Here is a 20,447-nt window from a genome sequence, read left to right as displayed (position 1 = left end):
ATTTCGTTTCGTTCCAATTTCCCCATCCACGTGGAACCGCGTTTCGTTCCAATTTCCCCATCCACTTGTAACCAGGTTTTGTTCCAATTTCCCCATCCATCTTTATCCGATGTGCCGCCCGCCAATTGGTCGGCCTTTTCCTCGATCCGATTTCACACTCGTTGGACATGAAGTTGGAACCCGTAGGCTATAAAAGACCCCTGTCCCGAAAATCTTTTTCACTCACTTACATTTCCCGTTCTGCACTTTGGTTTTCATCATTTAAAAGATGAATAGAGACAGTCAATCCATGGTGGAGGAGGGGCAGGAGGCAGGGCAGGAGCCAGGTCAGGAGGCGAGGCAGGTGGCGGAGCAGGAGGCAGGGCAGGAGGCAAGGCAGGAGCCGGGGCAGGAGGCGAGGCAGGTGGCGGAGCAGGCGGCAAGGCAGGCAGCGGGGCAGGAGGCAAGGCAGATGTGTTTTCATCTGTAGAAAATTGATATTAAATGTGAAATATCATTCATAAACACTGTCATCCACTTGGAACCGCGTTTTCGTCCAATTTCCCCATCCCCATATGTTCGTTGGATAAAAAAGAAAAAAAGAAATAAACAAAGTAAAAATTAATTGTATACCCCCCCCCCCCCAAGGTTTCTATTGATATTGCGATATATATCGATATCGTAAATTTTTTTAGCCACAATAACCATGGTGTGAAAAATCTAATATCGTGACAGCCCTAATCAGTTTTAAATGTATTCTCTGAGAATTTATATTTCACGTTTTGACCTCAAACGTCACGTCCATAATGCTGGAACTGCCCTACACAAGTTTGATAAGGGACTCCAGAAAAGGTACGAAACTCGGAATGTTTGTAGAGCTTTTATTTCTTGTAATAAAGTTCAGCACAGTTTTACTTATGTTTTTTTAATCCATTATCCATAAAAAAAACCTATCAGTCGATTAATCGGTTATCGGCAAGTGCGGCCCAACCAAGTTATCTAACTCTGGGGGATACAGTGAAGATAAAGTCCCAAAAAGTTCCTTTAAGGTTGAACCACTGGAGTCACACGGACTATTTTAAAGATGTCTTTACTGCCTTTCTGGACCTTGAAAGTGGTCATTGTGTTGCTGTCTATGGAGGGTCAGAGAGCTCTGGGATTTCATTAAACATTAGCCCGAAACCCGCTCGGGTAGCAGACCTCTAGTCTACAGATGCAAAGCTACACAGTGTGTTTTCCTACTCTGATAGGGAAATCTCACACACTCTTTATGTTGTTCCCTTTCGAAAGGGAACTCGCGCTGCGTCAGCTGACGCTACGGGGGAACGCCTCCAGCGTGACAGGTGCCTGAAATCACAATCACAAAACGTCAATCCTATTGACCGGCGACAGCCTATGACGTCATCAAGGTGCAACCAGGAAGTATAAAAGGGCGCCTTGCCAACATGACAGTATCTTTTCGTCTTCAGGGACTGTTTTTGCCTATCTCACGTAAAGCGTCAAAGAAAGTTTTGCAAGCGAGAGAATGAAGTGTGCTCAGAAGCAACGCCACTTCCGCAGATGTGTGAACCCGTGTACCAGGTATCTTACACCTGAGGATACACACACACTCTGTGTTTACTGTCTGGGTGAGGAGCATGCACGGGAAGTTCTCGAGGGAGCTTCCTGTGCAAACTGCGAGCGTTTTCCCCTGAAAACGCTCCGCTCTCGTCTGGCTCTCTTCTCGAGGGGAGAGAGTTCAGCATCTGGGGACGGCCCCGCTCGAGCTGAGGCTGAGCGGCGTCTGAAGTCCTGGGTCCCAGATGGATCTGGCTCGTCGTCTGGAGACTGGTGTAGTGCTCGCGGATGACGATCCAGATCGCGAGGGGCAGACATCGGAGGAGGAGCGGGATCTGGGCTCCTCCTCCTCGTCTGCGGCTCTTCCTACCGAGCAAAGGATGGATGAAGAGGTTGGTGAGTCAGCTGAGGCTGAAACCTCGCATCCATCCTGTCCCATGTATGGGGAGCTGGTGGAAGTCGTGGAGCGTGCTGTAGGTAGACTGCAGCTGCCGTGGCAGCATGCGAGGAGAGAGGTTGTGCGTCCTAATCGCTTGGATGACCGGTTTCTCTCCGCTCATGACCGCCCAGCTCCCGGGAGTCTTCCATTTCTTCCAGATCTCCATCAGCAGATCTCGAAGGGATGGAAGAAGCCTTATTCAGCCCGCATCCATCGGCATCAGCGAGCTAACTTCGTTGATGTCGAGGGACTGGCTGAGGCTGGATATGTGTCGTTGCCGCCCGTGGACGAGATGTTTGCGAACTATCTCGCCTCTGGGCGGCCATCGACACTGAGGGCTCCCACCCTGCCGACCAAACCTCTCAGGACAACATCACGTTTGAACGGCAGGGCGTACATGTCAGCGGGTCACGCTGGGGCGGCTTTGCACACCATGGCGGTGTTACAAGCCTACCAGGCGGACCTACTGAGGGACCTCGATCAGGGGGAGGGACTAACCCCTGATGCGGTGACCGAGTTGCGCCGGACCACGGATCTCGCTCTCCGGCTGCCAATGGCTTCGGTCGTTCGATGGCGCCGATGGTAGCCACGGAGAGACATCTGTGGTTGAACCTGGCGGACATCGGGGAGAAAGAGAAGTCCTTTCTCCTGGATGCCCCGGTTTCGCCCTCTGAACTTTTCGGCACCTCCGTGGAGGCGGTGGTCGGAAGGTTCAGGGAGGCGAAGGCGCGCTTGGCGGCATATATACCCTCGAATATTCCGATCTATTATGACCTCTGAGCTGTAAAGCTGCCAGAATAATAATAATAATAATAATACGCTGTTTGTTAATTGGCCAGAGGAGAACTGGCACCCCGACCGAGCCTGGTTTCTCCCAAGGTTTATTTTTCTCCATTAGGTCACCTAATGGGGTTTTGGTTTCCTTGCCACTGTTGCCTCTGGCTTGGCGTGCTCAGTTGGGGACACTACATTTTTCAACTAAACATCGAAATAAATCTAATTAATAAACTAAATTAACCATTTAAACTAAATTACTGATCTAATTATTGATCTAAAGCCCACACTGTCACTGTATGATAATTGAAATGAACTGATGACATCAGCGTTTTTTCCAGAATGGCTATACAGCTGAATAAAATTATGCTGCATTATTTTCCTGTTTAACACTGTAAGGCTGCTTTGAAACAATCTACATTGTTAAAAGCGCTATATAAATAAAGTTGACTTGACTTGACTTGATAGACATGAGGGAGAGAGCGAGCGTAGATTACGCCGAAAGTTGATCTGCGGAGGAGTGCGTGTTGTGTCAGGAGTCAGTATGAGGTTAAGAGTGATGAGAAAGTGATCTGAGGTGTGCAGTGGAGTAACTAAAGTGTTGTCTGTGGAGCAGTAGCGTGTGTAGATAAGGTCCAGATGGTTACCTGATTTGTGAGTAGCTGTAGTAGATACTCGCTTAAGGTCAAATGAGGTCAGAAGAGTGGTGAAGTCAGCCGCCTGGGGTTTATCAAGGTGGATGTTGAAGTCACCAAGCAGTACCAGAGGAGTGCCATCCTCAGGGAAGTGAGAGAGTAAAATATCCAAATCATCCAAGAAGTTACCCAGGTGACCTGGAGGGCGATAAATAACTACGACATGGATTTTAGCAGGATGAGTGTTAGTGATTGAGTGTGATTCAAATGAGCAGTTGCCAGATAGAGAAGGAATGGGCTCAAATTTCCAATCATTTGAGATGAGCAAACCAGTATCTCCACCCCTCCCAATCGGGCATGGGGTGTGTGAAAAAGTGAAATTATTTGAGAGAGCTGCAGGAGTGTCTTCTGGATTGATCCAGGTTTCAGTTAGAGCCATGAGACTGAGATGTGAATGAGTGGAAATAGATGGAATAAAGTCTGCTTTGTTTACAGCAGACTGGCAATTCCACAGACCATTTGGAATGGACATTAATGTAGCAGAGGAAATAGGTACACTTCGCAGATTATTAGGATTACGGCGCCTAGAATGTACTGAGCGTGACTTACGGGTGTATGTGGTAATAGTAGCAATTTGGAAGCACATAGTGAATATGGGTTAGAGAAATAAACAGATGAAAACACAAAGTGGACAAAGTAGAAAGAAAAGCTATTAAGTGCCTTGTCGTGTCCTTGCTCGAGTGGAGTCGCGCAGAGTAGAGTCGAATTGTCTTTACACTCTTCGGTCTTCACACGAGGAGGCTGAACGCTCCCGCAACTAACTGAGCGCTTCTCCTAGCAACTAACTGACCGACCTGAGCTTATATATGTTCTGTCCACCTTTGTAATTCGCCCAAACAATCAAGGTAACAGCCTGTCAATGGCTCAGCTCAAAAGCGAAACTATCACTCACTAGTGCGAATATCCCGCAATAATAATTGAGTGCGGCCGGCAAAAACAGCACTGGTTATAATTCAAATACAATTATCTTAACCCGTAAAATTATAAATCCAAGATCAACTACAGAATCGAAATGTATCCACTTGATAGCGTGTAATACGCTGAGCAAATCCAGCAAACTGAGTAATTAGAAAAAACACTTACACACTGCTTCAATGCGCTCCTTCACTCTCTGCGCGCTTCTCCTGTCAAATTTAAAACATTTGACTTGTGATATAAAGTAAGTTTGGAGTAAAAACATGGTTTTAATCTCATTAGCTAATTGTTGTGTTTTAATAAATTGGTGTAATAAATCATAAATTATGGTTTAATAAATCATAAATTGTTGTGGCAGATAATATAGATTGTTTTAAGTTATCTGGTCTACCTTTATGAAGCAACTCTGCACTGTGCCCAATCAGAATTTCCCCTTGGGGACAATACAGTTAACTAACTAACTAAGCAAAAACTCACTTCATTTAGATTTTCCCCCCAGACATTTTTACTTATCTAGTAAATTAATCTTGATTTAAGAATTTTAAATATTTGGACTGGAAACAAGACAAAATACCAAATAAGAAGAGCATTTTTTTGCAGTGTAGTCAAATCTTTTGATCATTTAAAATATAATAGGTCTTTGTTGATTACATTCCAAATAAAATAAACTACAAAAAAATATATTTCCTTTGCTCTGTTGCTCTCTGTCACATAGGCCTACCTGAAGCTCCATCATTATGCAGCTCATTAATGCGGGCTATTATGTTCTTTTGTCATCTCAGGTGGTATCTCATCATTATTCATTAGATATCACGCCTCCTCGCATATTGGCTTTGTGAAGAGAAACTGTCTTACAAATTGTAAATGAATATATTGTTTTATGTGAATGAGTAGGCTCAATGATTCTCACATCAGTTTAAAGAAAAAACTCTATGAAAATACACACAGGAGTCAAAAGTCTTGTGGACACATATCTATTGTGTGTTCTGAGGCCTTAATTTAAAAAAATATATATATTTTTTTTTTTTTCAAAAACTGTGCATAAACATTTTTCTCAAAAATACAAGCATGCACATACATGTTGCTCACATATTATGGTAGCCCAGTTTGTGCTGAATACAATGTAATTACACTTTTGCCATTAATGTGTTTATAAGCAACTGAAAAAAACACAAATGTCAGAGCATGTCAAAACTTACAAAGGGCCCCAAAACAGCTCAGACTCCAAAGGGTTAACTCGATAAAACAAACTTTGATATTAAATAATAAAAAAAAAACATTAGGCTATAATATTTAAACATCAATATGAAGAAAAATACGTTTGACTGGTACTATATTTATAGCATCTGTTGTGAACTTTTATCTTCTAAAGTGTAGGAAACTCAGAAGTGAAGACCAGGAGACTTCGGGATCGCGTTCAAACAGAAGTTATTCCTTTAATGAGAACTCTCTGTGCTGCAGGTCGTCCGAAAACACTCTAACTTAACAGTACAAAACAATGCAATTTATCTACATTTCAGGGGGAGGGATTATACAGCAGGGGAGGAGACATTCAAACAAAGGAATGCATATGTTGTGTAGGTAAAGGACACACCTCAGACATAACGGTGTCACCTGTCCTAATTCAATCAGCATAACAGTGTCATTCAAATGCATAGATGCAAATCCAATCACTCGGGGGCTCCAAGAGCCATTAAAGACAAATGGTGATCATTTTACTTACAATGAAGAGAACAGGAACTGGCCGGGAAGATACAGGTTTTGGGAAACCCGTCCAGACAGAGTATCACCAATCCTAATCCCAATCAGCCAAACGATATTGTGCTCTGATCTTATGCTTAATGGTCAGGAGGTGCATAAAGACAAAAGACTTAATGTCTCCAACCCATGGGCTGATTAACTTGATCATGTTAGAATGTAGTCAATCTTTACCTTAAACTGTACCACAATATATTTCAAACATTAATACATTTGTAATCTTACATTCTATGCAGACATTTGTGAATAAAAGCTTTATTGATGTGTCACTAAGCTCTTTTACAATAAACACGTTATAATCTGTCCAAAACAGGCCAAATATATCTTGTGTGTATGACATGCAGCAGGTTTCATATTTAAACGGTCTTTGTGCGTTTAAAGGGTTAGTTCACCCAAAAATGAAAATTCCGTCATTAATTACTCACCCTCATGTCGTTCGACACCCGTAAGACCTCCGTTCATATTCGGCACACAAATGACGATATTTTTGTTGAAAGCTGATGGCTGAGAAAGGCTTCAGATAGGCCTCCATTGGCATTCAGTACATTAATACCCCCAAGACCCATAAAAGGCACTTAAAACGTAGTTACAAAGTCCATCTCACCACAGTGGCTCTACAATCATTTTACGATGCGACGACAATAGTTTTAGCTTTATCCAACTTGTTATTGCCTTCCGTGTGTGCCTCCACGACGCATGCGCGAGAATATGACGTAGCGCCGGGGGTTCATGTGTCCGAAAGCCGGATCTACGTCATATTCTCGCGCAGGTGTCGTGGAGGCACACATGGAAGGCAATAACAAGTTGGATAAAGGTGTTATTTTGATTTTTTTTTTGCGCACAAAAACTATTGTCGTCGCATCGTAAAATGATTGTAGAGTCACTGTGGTGAGATGGACTTTGTAACGACGTTTTAAGTGCCTTTTCTGGGTCTTGGGAGTATTAATGTACTGAATGCCAATGGAGGCCTATCTGAAGCCTTTCTCAGCCATCAGCTTTCAACAAAAATATCTTCATTTGTGTTCCGAATATGAACGGAGGTCTTACGGGTGTCGAACGACATAAGGGTGAGTAATTAATGACAGAATTTTCATTTTTGGGTGAACTAACCCTTTAATATTCACAGATGCTAACAGAATAAATTTAACAGAATAAAGCCTACCTTACAATCAGCCCTGAAACCGTTGCTTTCAGAAATGAACAGCTTTTCATGAGGAGAATAAATCCAGGATTACTGCTCAACGCGTCTCAAAACGATGTAGCTGAAGTAACGTTACAGCGCTTCACTAGATGTGTTTGTATGAGTTGATGTGTGGGCGTCGACTCTGGATCGTCAGTATTTGAATCTGAAAGAGCGCGCGATCCGTGGGCGTGGTCGCATTAGCGGATAATGAAGTGGCTCGCGAAAGACTGACATCTATCACTTTTCAACCAGATTACATAAACACAGAATATTTGTTTTTGATTTGGTTTACTTTTTTATTTTTTATTTATCCTTTGTTTTACCAGGGTAGTCACATTGAGACAGTAGTCTCTTTTTCAAGTGAGCCCTGGCCAAGAAAAGGCAGCACATAGCTTAAAAAGACATAAAAACAGAGATGGACACAACATAAAAAACATAAATACAATTAACAAGTGAGAATATGCAGGCTGTAAACAATAAAAAGTCTAGACACACTCACAGGTATGATGTAAAGTGTCTGCCAGATATGACTTGAAATCAGAAATGGAGATAAACATGTTTAGTTTCAGTTCTTTCTGTAGTGCGTTCCAGGTTGACGGAGCATTGTAACGGTAGGCTGTTTTACCAAATTCGGAGTGAACAGTAGGCACATTGAAAAGTATGCTATTGTTAGACCTGAGGTTATATCTATTGTTTGTTGCCAATGAGAATACTGATAAATATGATGGTAATGATCCAGTAATTGCTTTATAAATGAAAATCAACCAATTGCGTTGTCTGCGTATAGACAGTGGTAACCAACCAGATAAGCTGTACAAATTGCAGTGGTGTGTGTTATAGTCGGCTTTTGTTATAAATCGTAGTGCTGAATGGTAGACAGAATCCAGTGAACGCAATACAGACTTTGAGGCATGCATATAGATAATGTCGCCATAATCCAGAACAGATAAAAATGTGGCTGCTACGAGTTCTTTTCTAGCTTTCAAATTAAAACAAGCCTTATTTCTAAAAAAGAAACCTAGCTTTACTCTAAGTTTCTTTACCACATGCATAACATGAGGATTAAAAGAAAGATTTTCATCCAATAAAAAACCTAGATATGTGTAGCATGACACCTTCTCTATTTCCTGTCCCTGTGCGGTTACAATTGGAGTTAGAGATTTTACTTTGTACTTGGAGTGTGTGAACAACATGTGTTTGGTTTTTTTAGCATTAAGCACTAACTTTAATCTCCTTAAATTTTCTTGCAAGACTGTGAAAGCCTCCTGCAGTTTTACTAACGCCTCACATGGAGAGGGTGCAGTGCAATAGATGATGGTGTCATCCGCATAAAGGTGTACATTAGCATTTACACGTTCAGAAATAGAATTTATGTAGATGGTAAACAAAAGTGGCCCTAAGATGGAGCCTTGTGGAACCCCAATTGTAATTGCAGCCTTCCCTGATGTAATACTATTACATGTAACACATTGAAACCTACCAGTAACCAATTTACCGCATTTGATGACACCCCAATTTTAACTAGACATTTTAAAAGAATGCTGTGATCCACTGTATCAAAAGCCTTAGAAAGGTCAATAAACAATCCTGCACATGAGTTTTTGCAATCAATGGCAGACACAATGTCATCAATTACTTTAGTGGCTGCCGTGACGGTGCTATGCCCCTTCCTGAAGCCTGACTGAAAGGGGGTGAGGATACAATTGCAGGTTAAAAACTCTTTTAATTGTTCACTGACTAATTCCTCAAATATCTTAGCCAGTACTGATAATTTAGATATAGGGCGATAATTGTCCAATAATGTGGGGTCCCCACTTTTAAAAAGAGGTATCACATGTGCTGCTTTCCAGGATTCAGGAATAACATTTTGTTCCAAAGGCAAAAACAGCGTTTTAGAGAGAGAGAGAGAGAGAGAGAGAGAGAGAGAGTGTGTGTATGTGTGTGTGTTGTCATCATAGGTTGTTGTCAGTTCGTTTTTTCGCTAGTGAGAGACCAACATGCATCTTATATAGCAGCCAATCAGCTTTCAGCTTTCCGAACTCATTCGCTACTGACACACGGACCGATGTCAGACTCGATGCCGGATTCTGTGCACACGCTCGCGCAAGTGTACCGAATCTAGGCTCATTACTGCAGTTCTTAAAGTGAAAGCAAGGCTTACCAAGGCTGCATTTATTTGATCCAAAATACAGCAAAAACAGTATTATTGTGAATTTTTTTTTTTACAATTTAAAATAACTATTTTATATTTCAATATATATTTTAAAAAACAATTTATTTCCGTGATTCAAAGCTGAATTTTCAGCATCATTACTCCAGACTTTAGAGTCACATAATCCTTCAGAAATATATTTTTTAAACTTTCTATTTCAGATAAATGCTGTTCTTTAGAACTTTCTATCCATCAAAGAATCCTAAAAAAATGTTTTACACAACTGTGTTCAACACTGATAATAATCATAAATGTTTGTTGATCATCAAATCCTCATATGAGAATGATTAGTGAAGGATCATGTGACACTGAAGAGTGGAGTAATGATGATAAATTCAGCTTTGATCAGAGGAATAAATGACACTTTACTATATATTCACATATGAGAACAGTCAAAACACAACTGTCACAATATTACAGCTTTTTTGTATTTTTAATAACATAAATGCAACATTGGTGAGCAGAAGAGACTTCTTTAAAAACATTTAAAAATCTTACAGTTCTCAAGCTTTTGACCGGTAGTGTGTTTGTATATTAATCCTGGTGGGATTGAGCTATGAGGAAGTGCAAGTTTACTAATACTTTGTTCAATTTGAATGAATTAATTTGCTTTGCAAGTAATTTTGTGATTCTGCATTTCCTTTTGTACGTTTTTTTTTTTTTAATTGCGTGATATAGGTCTTCAATTTAATTCATAATGGTCTTGAAAAGGTCTTAAAAAGTCTTACATTTGACTTGGTGAAACCTGCAGATACCCTGTTTCAACCACCGAAGCCTGGAGCACTTAGCTGCAGGAGGTTTAGATGCTGCCCGCAGCCGACGGTAACACAGAGTTTCAAATTACATAAAAACAGACTGGGTATAGGCATAGATCGTGTCCACAAACAGTCAGTTTAAAATAACGTTGAACAAGACAAACAGGACAGAGACGGGAGAGAGGAGAGACATGCTGCCATCTTGGGAGTTGTGGTGAGTTTACAATGTTTAAAACCTGACATTTCAGCGTTTCTTGAGACATATGTCTCATGTTTGTGAGACAAGTATTCACTAAGCTAGAGGTCCTTTTCTGAAGACTATGAACGTCTTTGACAGAGAGGCTGCAGATCGCGCATCATATTTGATTTCTTTATTTTGCAAAAAGCAAAACATTTTGGTTTTATTGTGACTGTACACAAAAAAAAATAAACTCAACAGATTATAATGATGTATAACACTTGCTTAAAAAACGACAGAGTTATTTGAGTCTCTTTGGCACTGATAAGAAAAAAAAGAGAGCCGATCACGCCGGGCGACCGCCAACTCGAGGGGGTTAAGGTTGAACCACTGGAGTCACATGGACTATTTTAAAGATGTCTTTACTGCTTTTCTGGACCTTGAAAGTGGTCGTTGTGTTGCTGTCTATGGAGGGTCAGAGAGCTCTGGGATTTCATTAAACATTAGCCCGAACCCGACCCGAAACCCCTCGGGTAGCAGACCTCTAGTCTACAGATGCAAAGCTACACAGTGTGTTTTCCTGCTCTGATAGTGAAATCTCACACACTCTTTATGTTGTTTTCTCTCTGTAGTTCACCATATGGATCTTTGACCGCAAGAATTACTTTGAGCAGTTCAGAAGAAGAAATAGTTTTTATTTTCTCATCATCTTCTTACTTCAGGTAAGTCTAGATCTTCCTCAGGTTTCCTCGTTCTCAACAAACTGATTGAGTTTATTGATTTATTTCTGACTGATTGAGTTTATTGATTTATTTCTGACTGATTGAGTTTATTGATTTATTTCTGACTGATTGAGTTTATTGATTTATTTCTGACTGATTGAGTTTTGCTGTGGCTGTTGATGATGATGACATCATTTCCTTGAGCATGTTGAGCTTTGAGGACTTTGATCGCCGGTCTGATGACATCACAGCAGGTGTATTGACCCTAGGCAGGAACCATATTTATTCATCTAACTTTATTATTGAATGTTTTATTTTGTGTGCATGTAATCAAGGGACACACAGAGCTGCAACCTGTCCTCATCTTGAGCTGAAAGTGCTGGTGCTGTCAGACAACAGAAGGAAACAGACGAGGAATGTGATAAACGGGTTTATGAAGTGAAGACTGAGGATGGGTCAGTGATGGTGAGTATCTCAGCAGCAGACGAGTGAACACAACATCTTATCTGGTGATGAATAGATGTATCTCTTGTAGGCAGATGATGAGCGGTCAGGTGGGCAGGAGCGATGACACAGGCAGACGATCACTGATGACGGATGATCAGGTCAGATCTCAGGAGGTAAAGACAGAAGGGAGTGGATAGCTTGTGTTGTAGAGACGAGAGCAGACACTGAAGTGAGGTGAGAGAGCTGCTGATATACTGTGAGCTGATCAGAGGTGTTACAGGTCAACTGGGGTGAGAGGGAACCAGTGGGTGGAGCTGGGGAACTGGTGCTGATGGAGTGACGGCTGATGATGTCACAGGTGCGATGTGTCTCTCTAGAATACACACAAACCTGGGGTGCGTCTCAATCCGCTCCCGAGCTGGTGAATCAGTGTATGGTGTACATGAGTATTAATCCCTTATCTTTCCTGCATCTTTTTTGACACTACAATTCGGCCCTCAGTCATAAATAATCAGGCAACTTTCACTACACCTACACCTGAGCGAGCGGCCAAGCACCCTAAAAAATGAAAGCAGCGCTGCGTTGAGAGGCGGCACGACACCACAAATCCCCAACGTCAAACTGATCTCGCTTCTGTTTCTGATGCACTTCAAGCTCGGCTGGGGGGGGATGATGCGGCGGACCGGGAAGAGTCGGGGGACTTCGTTTTTTGTGCTTTATTTGGTAATATTCAGGGTTTTTCCTGGGTCACAAATGGTCATGACAGCGAAACGATATGAATACAGAACACTACAGTACTTGTTGCCAAATCATTATAAAGTCATTAATTTGTTGACTAGATGCTGCATTAGCAGGTAAAGAACAGCACTGTGTATGTTTGTTGACGAGGCTGAGAGGACGCTAACATTAGCACTACCTCAAGCAGTTCAATCAATGTGATAAAAACACATGCAAGTCCGACCCAAATGTTGCACATATAAAATCAGTGATGTGAGAAAGCAAACTGTATCGTCATGCTGCAGACAGAAACATAAACACAGCAGAAGCACATTCGCTTTTTATTAGATAAAGCAGACTGTTTGGGTTTATATGAAATGGTAACACTACAATAAGATTCCATTTGTAACATTAACTAAGGTTAATAAATGCTGTGAGAGTATTGTTCATTGTTAGTGTGTTAATTGCAACATTAAATTGAGTTAGAATTTTAGGGCTGCAGCTATCGATTCTTTTTGTAATCGATTAATCTAGCACTTAATCGGTCGATTAATCGGATAAAATTTTTTCTGTGTTTTTAAACAACCAAAACAAATAATGCATAACGAAAATGAAAAGCAATTTAATTTATTAATATGCACAACAGGTTTCATGCTGTAATCTAGCGCTGACATCAAAGTAAATATCTTTTATGTAGATTTCTACACCTGCAGCATTTACCATTAGGCTACTAACAAATAATATATCATATGTGGTGAGCCTATTTGCTATGGTAACCTAGCAACCTGTGTGTGTGTGTGTGTGTGTGTGTGTGTGTGTGTGTGTGTGTGTGTGTGAGGCTTCATTGCAGTTTGGTACAGCAGAAATACATACATTCATTTTCAACAGAACGCTGCATTTGGCTTGCATCACTTGCATAGCGGTGCATTTAAGGTGAAGCATCCGTTCGAAAAATCGTGTCACAACATCACGTCCCGGTGTATACAGTGAACGCAAGCTGAAATTATTGTTGCGTGGCTACATAAAAGTTTAAGCATATGTGATGCATTGCCACGATTGGTCTGACTGGCGCGCGAGAGAGAGAGAGGAGGGTGCATGCGCGTGTGTGTGTGTGTGTTACTGATTTTCTACTATCAGTTCTGCGCTGCTCTCCGCGCGCGATCTTCACGCGAAAAAAAGGTCTGCCTTCAGGGCTCGCGCTCGTTATCAAAGACACAACACGGCTCAACTCTCCGTGTCACAGAAAAAAGCTGAGCACTGAACGGATAAGTTTTCCGTATTGTTGTTTTTGAATAGTGCACAACCGCTTCAATGTTCAAACTGGCAAGGCTTTAAAAGCATTTACTTGACAAACTTTATGAGGATGAAAGTGAAAGCGATCTGGCTTCGATCGGGGCTTGCGCGCGCCGCGCGTGTGTGTGTGTGTGTGTGTGTGTGTGGCAGCTATAAGAACGGTAATCAACTTACATAAACTGTGTAAAACATGCAGTTACTATAGTGATTCTAGGCATCTAGAATCTAAACTAAATTCAAAATGTATCATGCGCTATGGTGTGCTTCCTGAACATTGAACAGCGGTCCGTGTGAATCAGATCCCTGCGCTTATAGTGCGCGTCATAGGAATTTAACGAGGCTTCGAGGCAGAATTTTTGCCTCGAGGAATTTTTGTAATCGAGTTAATCGAGTAACTCGATGAATCGTTTCAGCCCTATTGAATTTGTATCTGTTAACCTTGGTTAATGCACTATGAACTAACATGAATGATCAAGGTGTCACAGGGTGTTTTGGTGTTGGTTCATGTTCATTGTTCCTTGTTCATGTTTTAGTTTATCATGTTCTTGCTTTGTTTTAGTGTCATGTTCACAGTCTTGTCATGCACTTCCTGGTTTGTCATGTGATCCCCCATGCCCTCATGTGTTGTCATGTCATTGGTTCATTGTCTCATCACTGTTCACAGGTCCGCCCACGCCACAGGGTCCAGGTCCGCCCACGCCACAGGGTCCAGGTCTGCCCACGCCACAGGGTCCTGGTCCGCCCACGCCACAGGGTCCAGGTCCGCCCACGCCACAGGGTCCTGGTCCGCCCACGCCACAGGGTCCTGGTCCGCCCACGCCACAGGGTCCAGGTCCTCCCACGCCTGAGGGTCCAGGTCCTCCCACGCCTGAGGGTCCAGGTCCGCCCACGCCACAGGGTCCAGGTCCTCCCACGCCTGAGGGTCCAGGTCCTCCCACGCCACAGGGTCCAGGTCCTCCCACGCCACAGGGTCCAGGTCCGCCCACGCCACAGGGTCCAGGTCCTCCCACGCCTGAGGGTCCAGGTCCTCCCACGCCTGAGGGTCCAGGTCCTCCCACGCCACAGGGTCCAGGTCCGCCCACGCCACAGGGTCCGGGTCCGCCCACGCCACAGAGTCCGGGTCCGCCCACGCCACAGGTTCCGGGTCCGCCCACGCCACAGGGTCCAGGTCCTCCCACTCAGGGAACAGAGGTTACATACGTAACCTTAGACGTTCCCTTTCGAAAGGGAACTCTCGCTGCGTCTAGCTGACGCTATGGGGAACGATATACCAATGCCGCCATGCTGAGGGGAGTGTCTGCCCATTGGCAGTGACAACTGTCAACACAAGTAATTCATAGAAAAAACCTGAGCGATTCCCCCTCAGGTCCCTGGGCTGACAGTGACAGCACTCCCTACGGTCATAGCCCAAGCTATACAACTAAACGGAACCCTAACGCACTGCGTGGGGTTCCATCCAGACAGCTCGAAGGCCCGGGACCACTACTTCCACCGAAGGGGTCCCTTTAAGGGAATGTGGCTAGGGGACCCGAAGGAACCCCAGCCAGTCACTACTCGGGAAAAAAGTTCTCCCGAGTGCCACCAGGGAGGCCTGACCTGGTGCCCTAAGTGTTATGGACACTTCGGTTTAGCCAACCCTGTGTTCAAAACAGAGCCTCTGGATGGTGCCCAAGGGGCGTCCAAGCTAAGGGACTGAAACACTGGCAGTCCTACTTAGCCCGGAACTCAGAGACGGGTTATCCAAGAGAGCAATACTCACCGTAGTGCTTTTCAACCCTTGCTATCGAGGGGAGTCTGCCTGCTCAAATCAAGGATCTACCAGGTGCTTATGTTTCAAAGCAGTATGGAGGCCGAAAGGGCCTAATGACTGATCTAACAGGGAGGCCTCATGAGAGGCCTACGACCGTCTGACCAGGCTCAGGCGGCTGAGCACTCATAGACGACCCTCATTGAGGGGAGCAGCTGAGCCTGCCTGGCGAGTAACCTCCAGCTGTAGGCCCAACTACCACAAGTTCTCACAGAGAACTGGTAATCAAAGTGCCTAGCTCAGGAACTTCACCTTCAAGGAGGCCCTGTGGGCCTACTACTTGATAGCGGGTATTCCAGGGAGGCCTATAGGGGCCTACTACCTAACCGCAAGCCATGCTGGAAACCCAAGCATCCTGGCTCGGGACTCCGTCCTCAGGGAGGCCTAGTGAGGCCTACTACCTGACAGCAATACCGCCTGCTGAGGTTACCCTTGTTTTCTCAAGGAGGCCTAATGGAGGCCAACTACTTGACAGTCAAGCTACGCAGGCTAGTCGGGCATCCTGTTTAAGGAACCCGTCCTCAAGGGAGGCCTATTAAGGCCTACCACCTGATAACCAGCCTTTAGGGAGGCCTGGAGAGGCCTACTACCTGTTTGCAATACGTGCTAACTGTTTCAAATGACTGGGTCCCAGGAACCCCTTAGGGAGGCCTGATGGGGCCTACTACCTCGTTCGATTGACCACAATCTGGGACTCGACAGTCAAGCTACGCAGGCTTTTCGAGCATCCTGATTAAGGAACTCGCCCTCAAGGGAGGCCTATTAAGGCCTACTACCTGATAACCAGCCTTTAGGGAGGCCTGGAGAGGCCTGCTACCTGTTTGCAATGCGTGCTAACTGTTTCAGATGACTGGGTCCCAGGAACATCTTAGGGAGGCCTGATGGGGCCTACTACCTCGTTCGAGTGACCACAATCTGGGACTCGACAGTCAAGCTATGCAGGCTTTTCGAGCATCCTGTTTAAGGAACTCGCCCTCAAGGGAGGCCTATTAAGGCCTACTACCTGATAACCAGCCTTTAGGGAGGCCTGGAGAGGCCTGCTACCTGTTTGCAATGCAGGCTAACTGTTTCAGATGACTGGATCCCAGGAACACCTTAGGGAGGCCTGATGGGCCTACTACCTTGTTCGAGTCAGGGAGGCCTATCAAGGCCTAGAATTAACAGCAGGCTTTCAGGGAGGCCTGATGAGGCCTACAACCTGCCTCTGAGAGTGACCACAATCTGGGAATTCACCCTCAGGAAAGCCTAGTAAGGTCTTAGGGTTGACAGCAGGCCTTCAGAGAGGCCTGATGAGGCCTACAACCTGCCTCTGGTAGTGATCACAACCTGAGAGCTCACCCTCAGGGAGGCCTAGTAAGGCCTTACAACTACCAGCGGGCCTTCGGGGAGGCCTGATGAGGCCTACAACCTGATAGCCTCCAGGCTAGCTGTCCTGATGCGCACATCGGTACATACCTCCAGTGAGGCCTGGTTGAGGCCTTCCAACTGATAATGCGCCTTGTTCAAGAGGCCTACTGAGGCCTACAATTGACAGCCGACCTTCAGGAGAGCGTATTTACCCCTTTTTAACCTGATAGCCAGCTAGGCTAGTAGTACCTTGATGCTTAAGCATTGTCACCTGCCTTACTAGAGGCCTGATAAGGCCTACCACTGTCACCGTTTACTCTTGAAAACGGTGCAATCCTTCCTGCTAACTGGGACAGACATATTTGCAAAATGTGGGTTGTAGTAATATTAGACCCTACGGCTCGTTTTCATGGAGGCCTGCTGAGGCCTAACACATGATAGCTACCCATTACTATGGGGACCCGTTCCAGGGAGGCTTGTAAAAGCCTACAAGCTGTACGAGTTTCGCAAAAACGAGAAATAACTGCCAGACAAACAAACTGACTGCTATTAAAACCAACGACTCTCAATGAGAGGAGGCCTCCAATCTAAGTGGTGTACAACAAAAGGTGACGGTGCCTCAGCAACGCGCCTCCTTCATCCACATACCAACTGACGCCGTAGCGATCAGTCGTAACAGAGACAAACTAATCCAACCTGCAGTGGCTTAGGGAACCGAAGACACATAGTAACCCTAAGCGGTAGACAAACACTACATTCTATCAGAAAAGTGTGCTACCGCCTAGTAATCCGCAAACATTTCAAAGAAAGAGCGGCGGCCTAAACACTACTCTCAAAATGAGAGGAGGCCCATCTTCTGATAACCATAAGCGGTGGCCTATATGGCGCCATCTTGACCAACCAGGGAAAGCCAACACACGCTCACATACACAGCCCAGATAATGGTGCTGTGTTAAAGCCTAACTAAGCAGGGGAAAGACAGTTCTCTCTGATGAATACCCAACTCTATACAGGAACCCGGGGTCTGTAAGAAATACATATTTTTAGTATAACACACAAAAATGACCACTCTCACCTGCGGCATGCTGAGCGAAGACTCATTGTGCAGTTCTCACCACCATGTTCTACCGCCCTTGAATGCCTGAAAGGGGCGTTCTCACTGTGCAATTCCGGGCGGGCCATCAGAACATAGTTCTACTATCATGGGCCCGCCTCAGGCCTGATGTAAGAAGCGCCTGGGTAAAAAATCATAAAAAGACATTTAAAAAGGAAAAAGGAGAGGGCTAGTATGTAACCGCCCTCAAGGGAAGTGATCCACCACCAACGCCCTCTTTGAGAGCGTTTGTCCTGGATCACCTCCCTCAGATCCTTTTTCCCCCGCGGGAATCCCGTCTCCTCTGTGCCCCGCCCCTCCATGGAGGGGGGGGGGGGGGGCACGAGAGGAGACGCTGCCCTCTGGTCCTGCCTACGGTCCTCAGACCGTGAAGGACCAGGTCCCGCCTGCCTGGGTGGGGGTGCGCATCTCAGCGGTATGCATGCTCTTAAATGCCGCTGAGCGCGCCTTCGCCTCCCTGAACTTTCCAACCACCGCCTCAACGGAGGTGCCAAAAAGTTCAGTAGGCGAAACCGGAGAATCGAAGAGAAAACCCTTTTCTTTCTCCCCGATATCAGCCAGGCTCAGCCACAGATGCCTCTCCGTGACCACCATAGCCGCCCTAGAGCGGCCGATAGCAGCAGCAGTCTGCTTGGTGGCCCGGAGAAAAAGATCTGTGGTGCGGCGCAGCTCAGCAACCGCCTCAGGGGACAGCCCGGCCCCCTGGTCGAGATCCTCCAGCAGGTCCGCCTGGTACGCCTGAAACACCGCCATGGTGTGAAAAGCAGCACCAGCCTGACCTGCTGCCGTGTATGCCCCTGCCATTAAAGCACAACGTGATTTAGAGAGGCAGAGTTTGAGCTCTTCAGTGTTGATGCCCACGAAACGCGAGAAAAGTTTGCAAACTTTCCTCGCCAGTCGGTAGCCTCAACACATATCCATATTCCCCTATCCCCTCGACATCAGCGAAGTTGAAACGCTGATGCTGATGAACATTGGGTCGAATATGGATTCTTCCATGCCCCCTCGATCTCTGTAAGAAGATCAAGAAGGAATGGAAGGCTCATCTGAGCTGATGGTTTATGGCCAAGGAGAAATCGATCGTGCAATCTATCACGAGCGATCTCTCCTCTAACGCGCCAACATGGCAGCCGCAGCCTGCCTGCAGTACGTTCCATAACATTCATCAGCTCAGCACACACGGTCAAGGTGGCTGAGAGGATTCATACCACTCTCACCAGCCATCCCTAAGAGCACTTGCTGTTTAGTCTTGTTAGCCGCCAGATCGTCGCGACGATCGGCGAGCTGCATCTGAGAACCCATGATGTATGCCAACGCTCAGCCTCAGCTTGAGCGGGACAGCATCATCCAGTCCCAGATGCCAAACTCTCTTCCCTCAGGAAAAAAGCCAGACTAGAGTGGAGCGATCTCAGATTGAAAACCGCTCACACTCACACACAAACAACTTCAAATGAACTTGACTGTGCATGCTCTTGATCCCAGGCAGTAAATACACACTCGTGTGTATTTAATAATTGAATTTGTTTTACCTTAACTCGTATAGCAGTTCAAACAGACAGTCCCTGAAGACGAGAAAGATGTGTATGTGTTGGCACGGCGCTCTTTTATACTTCCGGGTCGCACGTTGATGACGTCATGGGCTGACGTCGGTCAAAGACTTTGCCGTGATTCGATAGTAGCTTCAGACACCAGTCACGCCGAGGGCGTTCCCCATAGCGTCAGCTAGACGCAGCGAGAGTTCCCTTTCGAAAGGGAACTGCATTTGGGTCCAACAACTTGCCTCCAGTGGAATACCTTGTTACACAAGGTACAATTGTATTGCTCATATTAATACATACAGTCAGGGCCGGACTGGGACACAATTTCAGGCCGTGAAATCCTACACCCATCCAGGCCGTCCTATGCACCCAAACTAAATTTAGAAACACGGACAACCCTATTTTTTCCCTAAATAATTAAAGGCTTTATCTTGAACGGTACCCTCACTTCCCTTTTCCTTTTCTTAATATTCTTAAAGGGTTAGTTCACCCAAAAATGAAAATTCTGTCATTAATTACTCACCCTCATGTCGTTCGACACCCGTAAGACCTCCGTTCATATTCAGAACACAAATGAAGATATTTTTGTTGAAAGCTGATGGCTGAAAGAGGCCTCAGATAGGCCTCCATTGGCATTCAGTACATTAATACTCCCAAGACCCAGAAAAGGCACTTAAAACGTTGTTACAATGTCCATCTCACCACAGTGACTCTACAATAATTATCTTCATTTGTGTTCCGAATATGAATGGAGGTCTTACGGGTGTCGAACGACATGAGGGTGAGTAATTAATGACAGAATTTACATTTTTGGGTGAACTAACCCTTTAATATACCTTTCCCTAATATCTCTCTGTCTCTCCCTTCCACCAGGATCATCAGCCTCATACAATAAGTAAAGAGTGTTATTGGAAATTTAACATACACTAAGTAAAGAGTCTTATTGGAAATTTAAACTAAAACATTAATATATATTAGGGGTGTAACGGTACACAAAACTGACGGCTCCGTACCTCG

This window comes from Gobio gobio (assembly GCF_949357685.1).
Source record: "Gobio gobio genome assembly, chromosome: 8".
Classification (NCBI taxonomy): Eukaryota; Metazoa; Chordata; class Actinopteri; order Cypriniformes; family Gobionidae; genus Gobio; species Gobio gobio.
The sequence above is the reverse complement of the archived record's forward strand: the minus strand, read 5'-3'. Positions refer to the sequence as shown.